The sequence below is a fragment of the Cervus elaphus genome, chromosome 12 (assembly GCF_910594005.1).
Source record: "Cervus elaphus chromosome 12, mCerEla1.1, whole genome shotgun sequence".
In the NCBI taxonomy this organism is placed as follows: Eukaryota; Metazoa; Chordata; class Mammalia; order Artiodactyla; family Cervidae; genus Cervus; species Cervus elaphus.
The window spans coordinates 6,299,915-6,315,190 of record NC_057826.1 but is presented as its reverse complement, the minus strand read 5'-3'; positions in this window follow the sequence as shown (position 1 = coordinate 6,315,190).

Genomic DNA, 15,276 nt, shown 5'->3' with positions numbered 1-15,276 from the left:
TCTCCAAAGCTGAGTAGCCTGATTCATTTAATGCACAGAAGAACACTTTCTATTTCTTTTGTCAAAAGTAGTTTTGCCTAGTAGTACAAAAGATCCTCAAACATTTTATAACATTTTCATTAGGAAAAAATAAAAGATCCAGAGGAAAACTGGTCCATTTTATAAACTGGAGAGTTAAATGTGTAAAGGATAGGTAACAAGAAGAAGTGAAAATCTCTCAGTCGTGTCCGACTCTTTGAGACCCCATGGACTATACAGTCCATGGAATTCTTCAGGACAGAATACTGGAGTGGGTAGCCTTTCCTTTCTCCAAGGGATCTTCCCAACCCAAGGATCAATCCCAGGTTCTCCCGCATTGCAGGTGGATTCTTTACCAGCTGAGCCACATGGGAAGCACAAAGAATAGGGATTCCATAATATTAGTTCATATTATCATCTGTGAAAAGCAACATGTTAAGCTTATCTTGGAAAATACTTAATCTGACCTTTAGCATGAGCCATATTTATACAAAGTTCTGAAGACCTATCTACAAGAACATAAGAAATAATAACATATTTCATCATAATGAAGAAAGAAAAAATTTCCTAAATGTTTATGTTTCAATCCTGATATACTTACCTCACAGATAGTCCTTGCTTATTTTTATCTTTTAAGTCACACAGTGAAGAATTCAGGCTCCGTGGTGTGGTGAAAAGAGAAGAATCAGGTTTTTCGCATCCTTTCTGCCACTAAGAAGGCAAAAGATTCAGTTTTAGCAAAGAACACTCTGAACCTCAGTGTCTGCTGTTCAGTTAAATGAAGGAGAAATAGATGTCTGTCTTTCTCTCAAATGGAAAGCGTTTAATCCATTTTGCCCTCCATTTGAATGCTGTCTCTCAAATTAAAAAATGATTCTGCTTTTGATGAAAGAGTTTTTGTACGAGTTCAAAATACTAAAGTGCATTGATATTGATATTTAAAAGCAAACCCCAAAATAAATAAAACCACTATCTTCAGGCCAATGTTTGTAAATTACTCTAGCTCTTTTTTAAAAATTCAAAAGAGACCAAGATTGTTTGTTTCCTCTCATTCGCCTTTGTTTTGATCCCCTACTGTGCATGGAAGGGTAAAGAGGCACCATAGAAAGGGAAGAGAAAATAAACAGATGATCAATCAAATGACTGAAAGTTTTTGGGTTTTTTTTTTCTTTAACCCAGAAATCCAGATGCTGATTATTCTGCCAGCCTTCCTACAGTTTTCACAGGGATAACAAGGAAGCAAAGCCTATATTGTGAGTTCTAAAAAAGCTTACCTATGTGAAAGTCTCTTCATGATTTCTGTCTCAGCTGAAAACTGAATGCTTTTAAATGTCTCTAATGCAGCATCATTCTTTACAAATCTTTTTGAGTCCCTCCAGCTTTCTCATTTCAGTTTCATCTGGTTAGCTCTTTTCAGGGCCACCTGTTGTAAGAACTGTCTGTTACTTCACCAGAACCCACAAAAGTGTGTTCCTTTTTTAAAAAATATCTTTAAAATATTTAAATGTTTTTAAACATTTTTTAAAGTAACAGCTCCACTAATGCAAAACCTTCAGCCAGACTGCTGGTAGCTTTCTGGGTTTGAGGCACCATCACATTAATTCCTCTACAGGAAACAAAGCTAAGAAATGTTGAGGTCTAATTTTGATTTGGCTTTTGCAGAGGCAGCAACTCTAGGGAAATCATTTCACTCCTCGGGCCCTATTTTGATTTTTTTTTTTTTCCCCCTTTGGTAGCACTGTGAGACATGCGGAGATGTAGATTCCTGACCAGGGATGGAACTTGTACCCCTTGCAGTGTAAGTGTAGGAATTTAAACACTAGACCATCAGGGAATTCCCCTAAGGCCCTATTTTGAAACTACATTTATTATAACTGCCTCTTTCACACACAACATTCTTAGATCAATTCAATATTAGGTCAACTGAGGTCAGAAAAAATATAGAAATTGAGGGAGTAACATTTTAAATTGGTAGCCATGCTTGGCCAGCTAGAACTTGCAGACTCTCTCCTTGTGTTTCCAGGGGACACAGATGCAAGACTGCTGAATTCTACAAAAGAAAGTAGTTCAAACATCCCAAGACCTTCTTCCCTGCTCAGGAGAGGTAATCTTAACTCCAGAGTCCTATTGTGCTTGCCGAAGCTAATCACTATGTTTGACTGATAAAATATTTCCAGAATCAGGGTAGATGTTTGTTCTCCTAAATTGAGTTTGTAGAAACTATAATATAAAGGCTGGTGTAAGGCATGATTTTTGGGTTACACTTCAAATATTTTAAATTTTAATATTTTAAATTTTTCATAGTGAATTACTGACTTTCCTTAAGTTATATTTCTTTTCAGAGACAGCCCCTGGCTCCTGCCATATCTTCAAGTGCCAAGGAAAGTATATGAAACACAGTGGACTGTCCAAAAATAAAAATAAAAATTATTCATTCAGATATCACTTCATTATTGAAAAATATTCTCCTACTTTCTTCCTGTGCGTTTGGAAGCAAACCAGTCCAGGAAAAAGGAACAGTAAATTCAAAGACTTCATGGGCACAAAAGAACTGAGATTGTTGGGCAATAGTAAGAAATCTATTTTTTAAGAGAAAAAAGAAAGTCCATTTTTTTTAACTAGGGGAATTTTAGTGTCAAGCTAATTTCTAAAAAGCATTTGCAAGCTAGTATTAGTTTATATTTTACCAGAGACTGTATAAAAAGCATAGTTTTCCAAAATGTAAATTCTCACATAAATGTAAAATGAAACCTGAACCCTTGTCAAAGATGTTATTCAACTTTTTAGTTACTGAGGCAGCCAGTGAAATACTTAGATCAATTTGAAGAGTATTTGTGATCTAGTTATTTACAGTCAATTTAATAAAAGGGGCTTCCTGGTAGCTCAGCTGGTAAAGAATCCACCTGCAATGCAGGAGACCCCAGTTCAATTCCTGGGTCAGGAAGATCCCCTGGAGAAGGGATAGTATCCCCTGGAGAAGGGATACTAAGATCAATTTGAAGAGTGTTAAGGGATCTAGGTATTTATAGTCAACTTAGTAAAAGAAAGTTAGGATAAGATTACTGAATTAGATAAAAAGTTAGTCATTGTCCTATTGGATAATAAGCCACAATTTGGGGATTATCTTTTAACCACATGATATTTTTTGCATCTTGACTGGATAGAAATCTACATGTTAACATTAAGTTCACTAAATTGAGATTTTAATGAGTAGTAAACTAAACCTTGGCTTCCCAGGTGGCTCAGTGGTAAAGAATCCACCCACCAATTCAGGAGACATGAGCTTGATCCCTGGGTTGGGAAGATCCCCTGGAGAAGGAAATGGCAACCCACTCCAGTATTCTTGTCTGGGAAAGCCCATGGCCAGAGGAGCCTGGAAGGCTACAGTCCATGGGGTCACAAAGAGTCAGACAACAACAACAAAGAAGACTTGGGATTGGTCCAGTTTTTCTATATAACATTGAAAGGGCATGTGACATTTTTTCCTTTATTTCCAAGTTTCAGATATTTTTCTCTTAACACAATTTGAGAGAAATGCTTTTAAAAGGATAATGAGATATATGTGTCATTGCTCAGTATATGTTAGTTTTTACCATCTTTAGAAATTCAGCACATGAAAATACTTATTCATGGAAACTTAGATAAGTCAAGTACCTCCTTTTCCCCTGCTCATCTTTTTTGTTTCAATAATCTCTTTTGTTTTCTTTAAACCAATTGAAGCTGGGATTAGTTTCGTTTTCTCCAAGCACAGTCCTCACTGACAGCAAATCAAAGTTCAGGGGAACAGCTATTTGAGCTCATTGCAGTCCAGTATTTGATGTTGTTCAATGGGTTGTTCTTGTTAGAAATGAATCACTTTTTATTTTGAAGACACTGTTTTGGCCCATAGTTGATAAGGCAGAGGGTTAATTAAGTCCTCGTAGAGGTTATCACACCTCAGGATCCAGCTTCTCTAGAGAATGTGTATAGGAATTCTGTGCCTCTATTATCAGTTGTCAAAGCCTTAATTTCTCCAAACTGTGTAAGGGAGATGGAGAGAGTGCCTGTGAGCTATGCTTTTGTATATGTCTTAGGTTTTAAATTGAAAAAGCACTTCCCTTTTGGAAGCATCCACATTTCCCTTGTTTCCTGGACTAGAATCCAAACACAGGAATGAGAAGCATTTCCCAGCTTTTCCTGTCAGAGATTGAAGGGGATCACAGGCCTTCAGTGTCTTTTATCATACTGATGAGAATGCTTCCTTTCTCCCTGTCTCCCTTACTTCATGAGATGCCTGCCTCTTAACTCATTGTCCATTAACAAAGAGATGAGGATCATAAGGAAATAATTACCTACTCATGACAAGGAGGGGGGGTGGCTTTACACTTTTTAAAAAATGAGGGTAAGCGCTAATATTACTCAAAATGAATGGTGATGTGAGTTTATTAATCTACCCTTCACAAAGACCTTGGAAGCTTCTGCAAACCACCAAAATAGAGGGTACTAATTAACTTCAACAGCACAATAAATTCCAGCGCCAAAGTAACTCAAACTCTGCTTTTTAGACACAGCTACTCTGTTCAATGAAGCCTAGATTTGTGCCCTGAGGCAAAAGTATAGCTCCTGAGGCCACATTATAAGGCTAGGCCTTATTCCTTTGACCAGGCTGCTCTGTGAAGTCATTTGCAACCCATTTTCTTTTAATTGGAAACAAATTAGTACTGTCTGGAGAGAACAATGCTCACATTGAACCACCCTCTTTTTGTGGAGAGTACCACAAACAGTATGTGTGATTTTTTTTTTTTTAACATTTCCTTTTTAGTTACAACTTTTGAGCCTCCTATTATGTTATGTGGCCTCTAGGGTTCCCCTCTAAGCAAGCCATTAATGCTAATGTGAAAATCTTGCAATGTTTGGAATAAATTAAGCACATGATGTACTCTAATTATTTTACAGGTATTGCCGCTTTGCTGGGTAGATTGTGAACAGGAAGCTAACTGAAAACATTTCTAATCATCTGGTAGACATTAAGCTGAAAGGTTCTCTGTCTGCACCCACTGCTTAAACTCCATTTAGTAAACAGACTGCACACAGTTAACTGCTCTGACTTCTTTCTTTGATATGAGTGCATGAATAAAAGACCACACTGCTGTGTGTATTTCCATTTATGAAGCTTATAACCACAGGATTGTGCGGTCATTAAATGTCTGTGTTGTGGTAGTGACTCTGCTGAGCATAAATGTCAATTAGTGCCCATGGGACAGAAGATGAGTCAACTACCTACTGTCTTCAAGAACATGATGATTACTTTATAGCTTCTCTAACTCAAAGGTTATTCTTAAAAGGAAGCCGAGGTTAGGTAAGAGATCAAAACCTTCATTTACTTAAAACTAAACTCTTCAAGGGGTGGCCCTTGGACCCCTGGCATCAGAATTACCAAAGGTCTCTGTTAGAGATTCACATTTCTATACTTAATCCTACCTTGATCTTCTGCATGAGATTTATTCAGCTTCAGGCTAGAGATTCTACATTATTCAAGATTTGCCCCTGGGGCAAGGAGATTATTCTGTAGTCACAAGGCATATGTTGAAGGGTAGCTCTAATAGAAATGATAGTTCAGCTAGTTATATCTACAAACTAGAATGATCAAAGCCAAGCTGGTGAGTCATTTAGAAAGAATTAGAAAGTTAATCTCCCTTACTGGAGAGTAGTTGGGTTGTCTTACCCGGTAGTCCAGGGGAATTAACACCTTTTAAGGGAATGACATACAGTAGTAGTAATACGTGTCTAGTTCTCATAAATGTTCATTGGCAGCTTACTTTGGCAGATAGGTCAAAATTTTGAAAGTGATACTGAAATCTTGGCCTCTGTGCACCCGTGCCAAATCAAATCTTAGAAACAGAGTTTTGGGGGAAATAGAAAAGAATAGCTTTATAGCTTTGCCAGGCAACGGGGACCCAGCAGGTTCCTGCCTCCAAAAACTAGGTGTCCCAATGCAGCAGTAGCTGATGAGGAGTTTTATAGCAATGGTTCAAGGGTAGGGTTGCTGTCAAGCTTAGGGTGTGTAAAGCTTTGTTATTGCTGTTCAGTCCAACTCTTTGCAACCCCGTGGACTACAGCACGCCACGCTTCCCTGTCCTTCACCAGCTCCCAGTGCTTGCTCAGATTCAAGTCCACCGAGTCAATGATGCAACCCAACCTTCTCGTCCTCTGCCGTCCCCTTCTCCTCCTGCCTTCAGTTTTTCCCAGCATCAGGGTCTTTTCTAAAGAGTTGGCTCTTTGCATCAGGTGGGCAAATTATTGGAGCTTCAGCTTCAGCATCAATCCTTCCAATGAATAGTCAGGATTGATTTCCTTTAGGGCTGACTGGTTTGATCTTCTTGCAGTCCAAGGGACTCTCAAAGTCTTCTCCAACACCATAGCTCAAAAACGTAAATTCTTCATCACTCAGCCATCTTTATGGTCTGACTCTCTCATCCATACATGACTACTGGAAAAACCATAGCTTTGACTATACGGAACTTTATTGGCAAAGCAATGTCTCTGCTTTTTAATACACTGCCTAGGCTTGTCATAGCTTTTCTTCCAAGGAGCAAGCCTCTTTCAATGTCATCACTGCAGTCACCATCTGCATTGATTTTGGAGCCCAAGAAAATAAAGTCTGTCACTGTTACCGTTGTTTCCTCATCTATTTGCCATGAAGCTATGGGACCAGATGCCATGATCTTGTTTTTTTGAATGTTGAGTTTTAAGTCAGCTTTTCCACTCTCCTCTTTCATCTTCTGAAGAGGCTCTTTAGTTCCTCTTCGCTTTCTGCCATAAGGGTGATGTCATCTGCATATCTGAGATTATTGATATTTCTCCCAGCAATCTTGATTCCAGCTTGTGCTTCATCCAGCCCTGCATTTCTCATGATGTACTCTGCATATAAGTTAAATAAGCAGGGTGACAATATACAGCCTTGACGTTCTCCTTTTCCTATTTGGAACCAGTCTGTTGTTCCATGCCCAGTTCTAACTGTTGCTTCTTGACGTGCACACAGATTTCTCAGGAGGCAGGTCAGGTGGCTTAAAACTCATTGGCTTACATCTCTTCTCTTCCCTAATTAAGAACTGTTGTACTTTGCCCTTTGGAATTCAAGGAAGGTCATGGAGGCTGGAGTTTGTTCCTTAAAACAGAAAACACAGGGCAGAAAGTCTTCCATGCCCAAGGTCCTATTGGCTTTCAAAAGTGTCATTTGAGTCAGACTATAGCACAGATCAGCTTATAACCAAGGGCTTGGCAGCTCTCTAGGCTACCCAGAGCAGGTGTGCACCATGACCCTCAGGAAACACGGTACACACAAGCTGTTCGTCTCCGTGTCCAGAAGGTATATACTAAGAACTACTGTCTCTACCCCTATGATTTGCATATTCTGGAAAATAAATGTTATTTCTTTTTATTTTGGCCTCAGCTGAAATTTGTGTCACATCACTATTATTACTGGCATGGTATTTGCTCAGTAAAACTTACCTTGTCTGTTAAATTTCCCAAAAGTCTCGTGTTTTGAGAGATGTCATTTGAACAGTGATGTTTTTCTTTTATTTTAAAATCAAACCTGTAAAAGAAATGTTCTTCAACTGCTATAGTGAAGTGAAATTATTTCTCAAGCATCACCTAGGATACTTTTCTTAAATACTACATATAGTTTGTGTTACATTTATTACCTAAGTAGGACATTTTATAAGAAACTTTTTTGACTTAAACACACTCTTTTTTGACTTTCTGTCATATTTTCAGGTACCTAACTGCTTATTCTGGGGTATTAGCTCAAACTAAGTAGCATTAATGACGCTGTTTCAAATTTACATATTAAATGCTTAGCAAATTAATATGACACTGTAAGGATAAGAATATGCATAAAATGGCAGAAATTTATGAAGCATGACGTTGACAAAGGACTTGTTTCAGTCAACGTAAGTTCTAATAAAGCAAAAGAGCACTGACACGACCAGTTTCTTTTAGAAAGTGAGACAGGTTTTACTTTGAGTATCTTTAGCTGCTTTTGTAAAACAGTTACTAAAAGAAAAACTTCTATGGATGATAAGAGTGCTTTTATTTCTACTTTCAAAAAAGTTTTGTTGAACTTGACTTTGGGACTCCTCCTTGGAGATCACTGGACAGTCTCTACTGCTCACCAATAGGTTTTCTATAAACTGTGACAATGATTTCTAAATAATAGCATCCATTATTGCAGAGATCATAAAGGTATACACCAAACTCTTTTATCCCTTCTTAAATGTAATCCCTGAATTAATGAAGACTATGGTGGGTAAAGGAAAGAGATTTGCTTGAATGAGTGCTATTGGGTCACTGCTGTGAACTGAGTTCAATAAGAGATTATAATCAAGATTCAAAAAGTTCCATCTCTTTTTGAGAACATAAAAATAAATTTTTTGAAAAAAAAAAAAGTTTTCTGGATGATGAGATTTTATATACATTTATGTAAATAAGATCATCCTAAAAAGTAATTCTGTCATTTCTTCTTGACAGAAATCCACACTGAAGTAAAACATTCTGTCTGGGAAGCAGATCCTTGTCATTAGCAGGTTTTGAAATTACGAAGCAGAAGGACCACATTAAAAAAAGTGAGAATTGCCGGGAGTGCCATTTTTCCTTACTGCCACTGAACTGGCTTTGCCATGCAGAAAGTTTACGGTGGTCTTAACAATTAGTCTCCAAAGAAATTGCATACTAATTTTTTTATGAATCAGCACAGTATGGCCATTATAAAAGTGGAAGGAACTCTTTCTTTCTTCAAGAGTTTTGCCTTGGTGCACCGCTCCCAATTCAAAAAAAGAATGAGCAACCAACCACAAGAAAGTGAAGCATATAAGTTTTTGCCCTAACATCTATTGTGTTCTTCTTTGCTTGAGAGACCTCAGGGTTCCAACTGGCCGAACCTCTGTGCTGTCATCCTCCAGGATGGGAGTTGGCTCTCAGCAAGCCTGGGGCCAGGTTTTCAAACACTGTTTCCTTTTCCAGGAATCCAGTAAGTGCTTCCTTGTTAGTCATATGCCCTCCAGAAGGCTAATGCCTGCATGCTCAGTCACTCTGTCATGACTGACTCTTTGCGATCCTATAGACTGTAGCCCGCCAGGCTCCTCTGTCCATGGGGTTAGCCAGGCAAGAATTCTGAAGTGGGTTGTCATTTCCTTCTCCAGGGGATCTTCCCAAACCCAGAATCAAACCCATGTCCCCTTATGGATCCAGCACTGGCAGGCAGGTTCTTTCCCACTGAGCCACCCAGGAAGCCCCCAGAAGGCAAATAGGTCTCATGAAAGATTCTCCATTTTATTTAGCAGTTAAAGTGTCTTCTTTCCTCAGCTAAGTCAGTTATAGTTCATTGGCAAAAGCTTTAGACCCAGGCTTGCATAGTCACACACACACACAGAGCTGACTCACAAACGTCTTTTCTTTCTGATCATTGCTTTCTTGACTCGCAGTTTATTGTTGCTGTCAAAAAGAGATAAGCATGTGGTTGTCAAGATTACTTCCTGAAAATGATCCCATTTCGGACTCATTAAATAAATTGACTTTGAAAAAATAGAAGGCAAAGTGAAAAGTATTTTTGTTTTTCTCTTCATCTAAAAAGTGGTTTGCATTAGGAGAGCATTTACTAAAACTGGTTTGGTCAAGGTTGTATGTGAGTTTTAAAAACTATATCTTTTTATGTGATTAACATGATAAAGCCACTTTTGTGTTACACTTCCTCCTGGAACTCAGACTCCTCATTATCATTAAATCACAGGACAACCTCCTAACAAGTCTGCAATTTAATTAGAAGCATGTCAGCTTCCTTGGGAGCGCTGAGGTTCTGCTCTTTTCTTTTATATCTGATTGTAGCTTCTATTAGATGTTGGTCTGTTTCAATTATTTTCAAGCATTGCGGTTATTGATGTATGGGCCTGACTCCATCAATAACAAAAACAAAAATTAAGAATTTACTATGTTCAAAAAGAAAACAACTTCTCAGCCTAGTATTTTGAAGAATCTACTAGCTGAAGAGAGGGGAATGGGCTATAAAAGATTTACTAACAGATCTAGAATATTAAGATTAAATAGATAAATGAAGTATTTAACAAATGAACTCTGAGATTTTTTTTTTTTCTCTAAAAGCAATGAAATTTTGGAGATTTTATAAATTTGTTGGGATCCTCACATTCTAGGGGATTAAACTGAATGTTGAGATAGTAAAATTTGAATGCATGGAAACTAGGACATAAACCAATGCCTAAATAAAAGAACCATATATTAGAGGCTGCTTGACCAGCATATGTTGGTTCCGCCTGCAAAGGAGGACTGCACGGGAGAGATGGGGAACCTTTTTGAATAAACACTATTGGTCCAGTTTCTCATGACTTGAGAAATGAGGCAAAGTACCTCAGATCAAGCCCCTCTGACAGTTGGGGCCTGCAGAAAGCAGGTGCCATGGCAGAGGAGCCCAGGGAGTGTACGGAGGGCAAAGCCTCTGATAGACAAAGAGGGAGCGACAGCAGAAGCAGGCCAGACCTCCAGGCACCGCAGGTCTTACACGTGTGAAAAAGGAGGGGGAGGAAGGCAGGGTTGGTTAGGAATGGCAGCTGCTGCAATGCCTCTCTGGAGAAAGTCCCAGTCAGTCCAGCGGGACCTCTGGCACAAAGCTTGTCCTCAGAGGAGCGGGCCTCAGGCAGAAATGGCCAGGCCTGGTGCTGCCACCAGGCTCCACCAGGGCCTGGGAGAAGTCGGGGCAGGGCATGGCCTCGGTGCTAATGTTGGGGCAGACCCTGGAGGCACCCACAGCAGCGGGCACTCAGCTGGCTCTTCTCCCCACTGCACGGTCCCCCGTGGAGGCAAATCTGGGTATCCCACCCCCATGGCGGATAGCAAGTTTAATCCCTCTCCTGGTGGCTCAGATGGTAAAGAATCTGCCTGCAGGACAGGAGACGTGGGTTCAATCCCTGGATCAGGAAGATCCTCTGGAAAGAGGAATGGCTACCCATTCCAGTGTTCTTGCCTGGAATATTGTATGGACAGAGGAGCCTGGTGGGCTACAGTCCATGGGGTCACAGAGAGTCAGACACAGCTGAGTGACACAGTGTATATATAGTGTGGTATTAAAAGGCCTTGGGCATGCTGGCTCCAGCTTACTTTCCCAGATCCTAACACACCAACTTCTCCCTTCACAAGTGGATGTTAAAACTCTCCTTGTTCTTACAGTTCTAGACAGGGTCTTTCGTACATAACTACCGAAAGCCAACAAAAAATCCTGAAGAAGAAACATAATAAGTGAAAAATACAAAAAGAAAAAGAAAAAAAAAGACTGATTATTGTTAGAGGATGGGAGAAGACAACAAAATGTGTAAGAATATTAGCTAGTGTGATAGTTAATATATGTATCAAATTGGCTAAGCCATGTTATCCAGCTACTTGGTCAAACATTACTCTGTGAGTTTCTGTGAGGACATTTTTGGATTGAATTAATAGTTAAATCAGTGGACTTTAAGTAAAGCAGATTGCCTTCCATAATGTGTGTGAGACTCATTTAATCAGTTAAAGACTTTAATAGAATAGAACAGAAGACTGACCTCCCAGAGCAGGAGGGAATCCAGTGGATGGCCTCTGGACTTGAAATGCATTATTGGTTCTTCCCTGGATGTCCAGCTTGGCAGCCTATCCTGTAGATTTTGAACTTCCCAGGCTCCATAATTACAGAAGACAATCCCTTAGAATAAATCTCCCTCTCAATAAGATCTGTACACATTTCTTTTTTTCTGTTTTTCTGGAGAGCCCCAACTAATACATAGAGTGATAAGGAAGAAAAATTAAAACTGAAAAGAGGTACAGAGGATGTGTGAGTTGTATTTATGTGCTGAGGGCAGAAGGGACCTCACTGTAAAGACAACAACTGTATAAACCTAAAAGAGACACTGTCTTCTCAGAGATAAGATCAAATCCTCAAGGGCAAGGGCTGCCCAGACTTTTTCTGCAAAGGACAAGATAGGAAATATTGTTGGTTTTGTGGGCCATTGGTCTCTCTGGTTGTAGCACAATAGCACCCATAGACAAAATGAATGAGCATGACTTTGTTCCAATAAAACTTTATTAACTGCAAATAGGCAATGGATAGGAATTTAACCTCCCAGTAAATCATTTGCAGAACTGGACCTAGTGAATTAGTATAGTGAGAGAAGACACTGTTCTGTCACATTAAATGTCATTAGTAAAAGAAATGAAGAGGCATGAAACCAGGAGACTGAGGGGAAGAGACCAGTGAGTGAAACGGAAAATCAGGAGAAAGTAACATTTGAAAGAGAAGTGAAGTGAAAGCAACAGTCGCTCAGACGTGTTGGTCTCTTTGTGACCCCATGGACTGTCCATGGAATTCCCCAGGCCAGAATACTGGAATGGGTAGCCTTTCCCTTCTCCAGGGGACCTTCCTAACCCAGGGATTGACCCCAGGTCTCCTGCATTGCAGGCGGATTCTTTACCAGGTGAGCCACAAGGGAAACCCAAGAACACTAGAGTGGGTAGCCTATCCCTTCACCAGGAGATCTTCCCAACCCAGGGATCGAACCCTGGTCTCCCACATGGCAGGCGGATTCTTTACCAACTGAGCTATCAGGGAAGAGAAGAGCATAGTGTATTTCACAGAAAAGGGAATGATCACCTTTCCAAAGGCGGTTGATAGGTCAAGTAAAATGAGAACTGACTCCTCATCATTGGATTTAGCCACATGACCAACATTGCCAGGATGATCCTAACACCTAATGTGGAAATAATAAGGTAGCTGTCTGGGTCCCCTCTTCAAGGCTGACATAGGTATCTCCCAGACACGGGGAATACCAGCTTCTCATGGCTTGCAGCTGCATCTCTCACTGGGAAGGAGATGCCTTCATCTCCTCACACCCAAAGTTAGGCCCCAGAGATCCTAGCCCCTTGTCTCAATTGGAAATCACTGTGAAGGTCTAGCCCAACTTCAGAGGTTTCCCACAGGATGGGCCAAGTCTCACTTTTACCCACATGGAAAGTCCATTTTCTCTTCTGCCTGATCCTGCCTTCCTTCCTCACTTTCTTGCAGTTGTATCCTCTGGAGTACCCGCCCTAGAACATTCTGCATGAGACTTGCCATTTCACTAGCTACTTTTATGGAACACTATCTAAGACATGGGATTTGTCAATGGACCACCTGGGGTTTGTCTACTATCCTGATATAATTATTAGTGGCGCTCTTTTCACTCTCTAATACGTCCCTGTTCAAGCGCTAAACTGTGTGGTCCCCCTAGTCAAAGGTGACCTTCATGAGAGCAGTGAGGTGGCATAGTAGGGGCACCAGTCTGGAGAAGTGAGGGGATGCGAGAGGGAGGAATCAGAGGAGAGGAAGTACACATAGAGAGTAGCTAATTCTCTAAGAGAGTTTTTCTTTATGTGGAACAGAGAAAGTCGAAGGGAGAAGTGAAGTCAAAGGAAGCATTTGATTGAATGTAGAAAGGCTTCCCTGGTGGCTCAGTGGTAAAGAATCCGCCTGCCAGTGAAAAAATGTGGTTTCGATCCCTGGGTCTGGAAGATGCCCTGGAGAAGAAAATGGCAACCCACACCAGTATACTTGCCTGGAGAATCCTGTGGACAGAGGAGCCTGGTGGGCTATAGTACATGGGGTCTCAAAAGAGTTGGATGCAGTTTAGGACCTGAACAACAATAAGATGGGAGAACATATAGCATATGCTATATGTTTTTGCTATATGTTACATATATGTTAGCATATTTGTAAAGAGGGAGAAATAAACATTGCAGAAGACAGAGTGGACATTAGCAGAAGCACTGTTCCTGAGTAAGTGGGTTTGAGGAAATCTAATCCACAAGTGGAGGAGTTGACTCAAGTTAGGTTCAAGGTCAATTCTTCATTCAAATAGGGGGGAAGTGGTATATGGCACCAACATGGGGAGAAAGGCAGATGTAATTGTAAGAATATTGCTTGCACCTTTTTTATCAATAAAATAGGGGGAAAAAAAGATTCTCATAGTATTCTTTAGAAGAGTCTCTGCCATTTAGCCCCTGGCCTGATAGTAAATAATTAAAAAAAAAAAAAAAAAAAACTAAGTTCTTATTCTCAGAAGTGGTGTACCACCAGTTTAACTTGTTTTATTTGTTTTTGTTTTAGCAGTAAGATACTTTTGTAAAAAAAAATTAATAAAGTATAAAAATCCTTTACTCTTGAATAATACTTCACTCTGGTTGTTCTCATTTCCTGAATTTCCTTCAGACAAGGGAAGGAAATAAATTTAACATCAAGTGCTTTGGAATCAGACATTTCTCCAAGTGAACCTAAGTCTGATCTCTCAGTCTTAGTAGCCTTATCCATAAAAAAAAAAAAAAAAATGGTTCTTATAAATTTTTAGTGAGATTAATTTATGGAAATGTCTTAGCCCAATGTCTAACACACAGTGAGCATGCTGGTAGAATGTGCACAGTCAGTCGAAAGCCTGTGGTGCCTCTTCCACTAAAAGTGCATCAAGTGTTACAACCTCAGAATGTACTCATTCTATCCCACCATCATTCCCACAAAGCGGTGCCTTCCCTAACTGGCAGGCAGGACGGTGCCGCCACACCCCACTCCTCAAGTGGCCCACATCCCAATCCGTGGAATGAACGTGTGGCTACGTTACAGTGTATGGCAAATGGGGAATTAAGGTAGCAGATGGAATTAAGGCCACTAATCAGCTGACCCTCCAGGAAGATACTCCTGGATTATCTGAGTGGGGGCAATACAATCAAGTACATTCTTAAAAGTATAGAAGAGGAACAAAGAAATAGAGAATTGGACAAGTGAAATTGTGAGAAAGACTTGACCGGACCTTGCTGGCTTTAAGGATGTGGGAAGGGGGCCATAAGCCAACGAAAGCAGGCAACCTCTAGAAACTTTAAAAGGCAAGTGAAAGCACTCTTCCTCTGAGCTTCCAGATGAGAACAGAGCTCTGCCGACACTTGATTTTGCCTAGGCAAGTTTATGCTGGACTTGTGACCTTCAGAACCGCAGGATGACTTGGTACTGTTTAAAGCTACTGCATTTGTGGGAATTCTGTTACAGCATATGCAGGTGAGCTCAGTCGCTCAATCATGTCTGACTCTTTGCAACCCCACAGACTGTTCCTGCCAGGCTCTTCTGCCCATGTGATTATCCAGGCAAGAATAGCGGAGTGTTTTGCCATTTCCTCCTCCAAGAATCCAACCTGAGCTCCCAAGCCTCCTGCATTGGCAGGT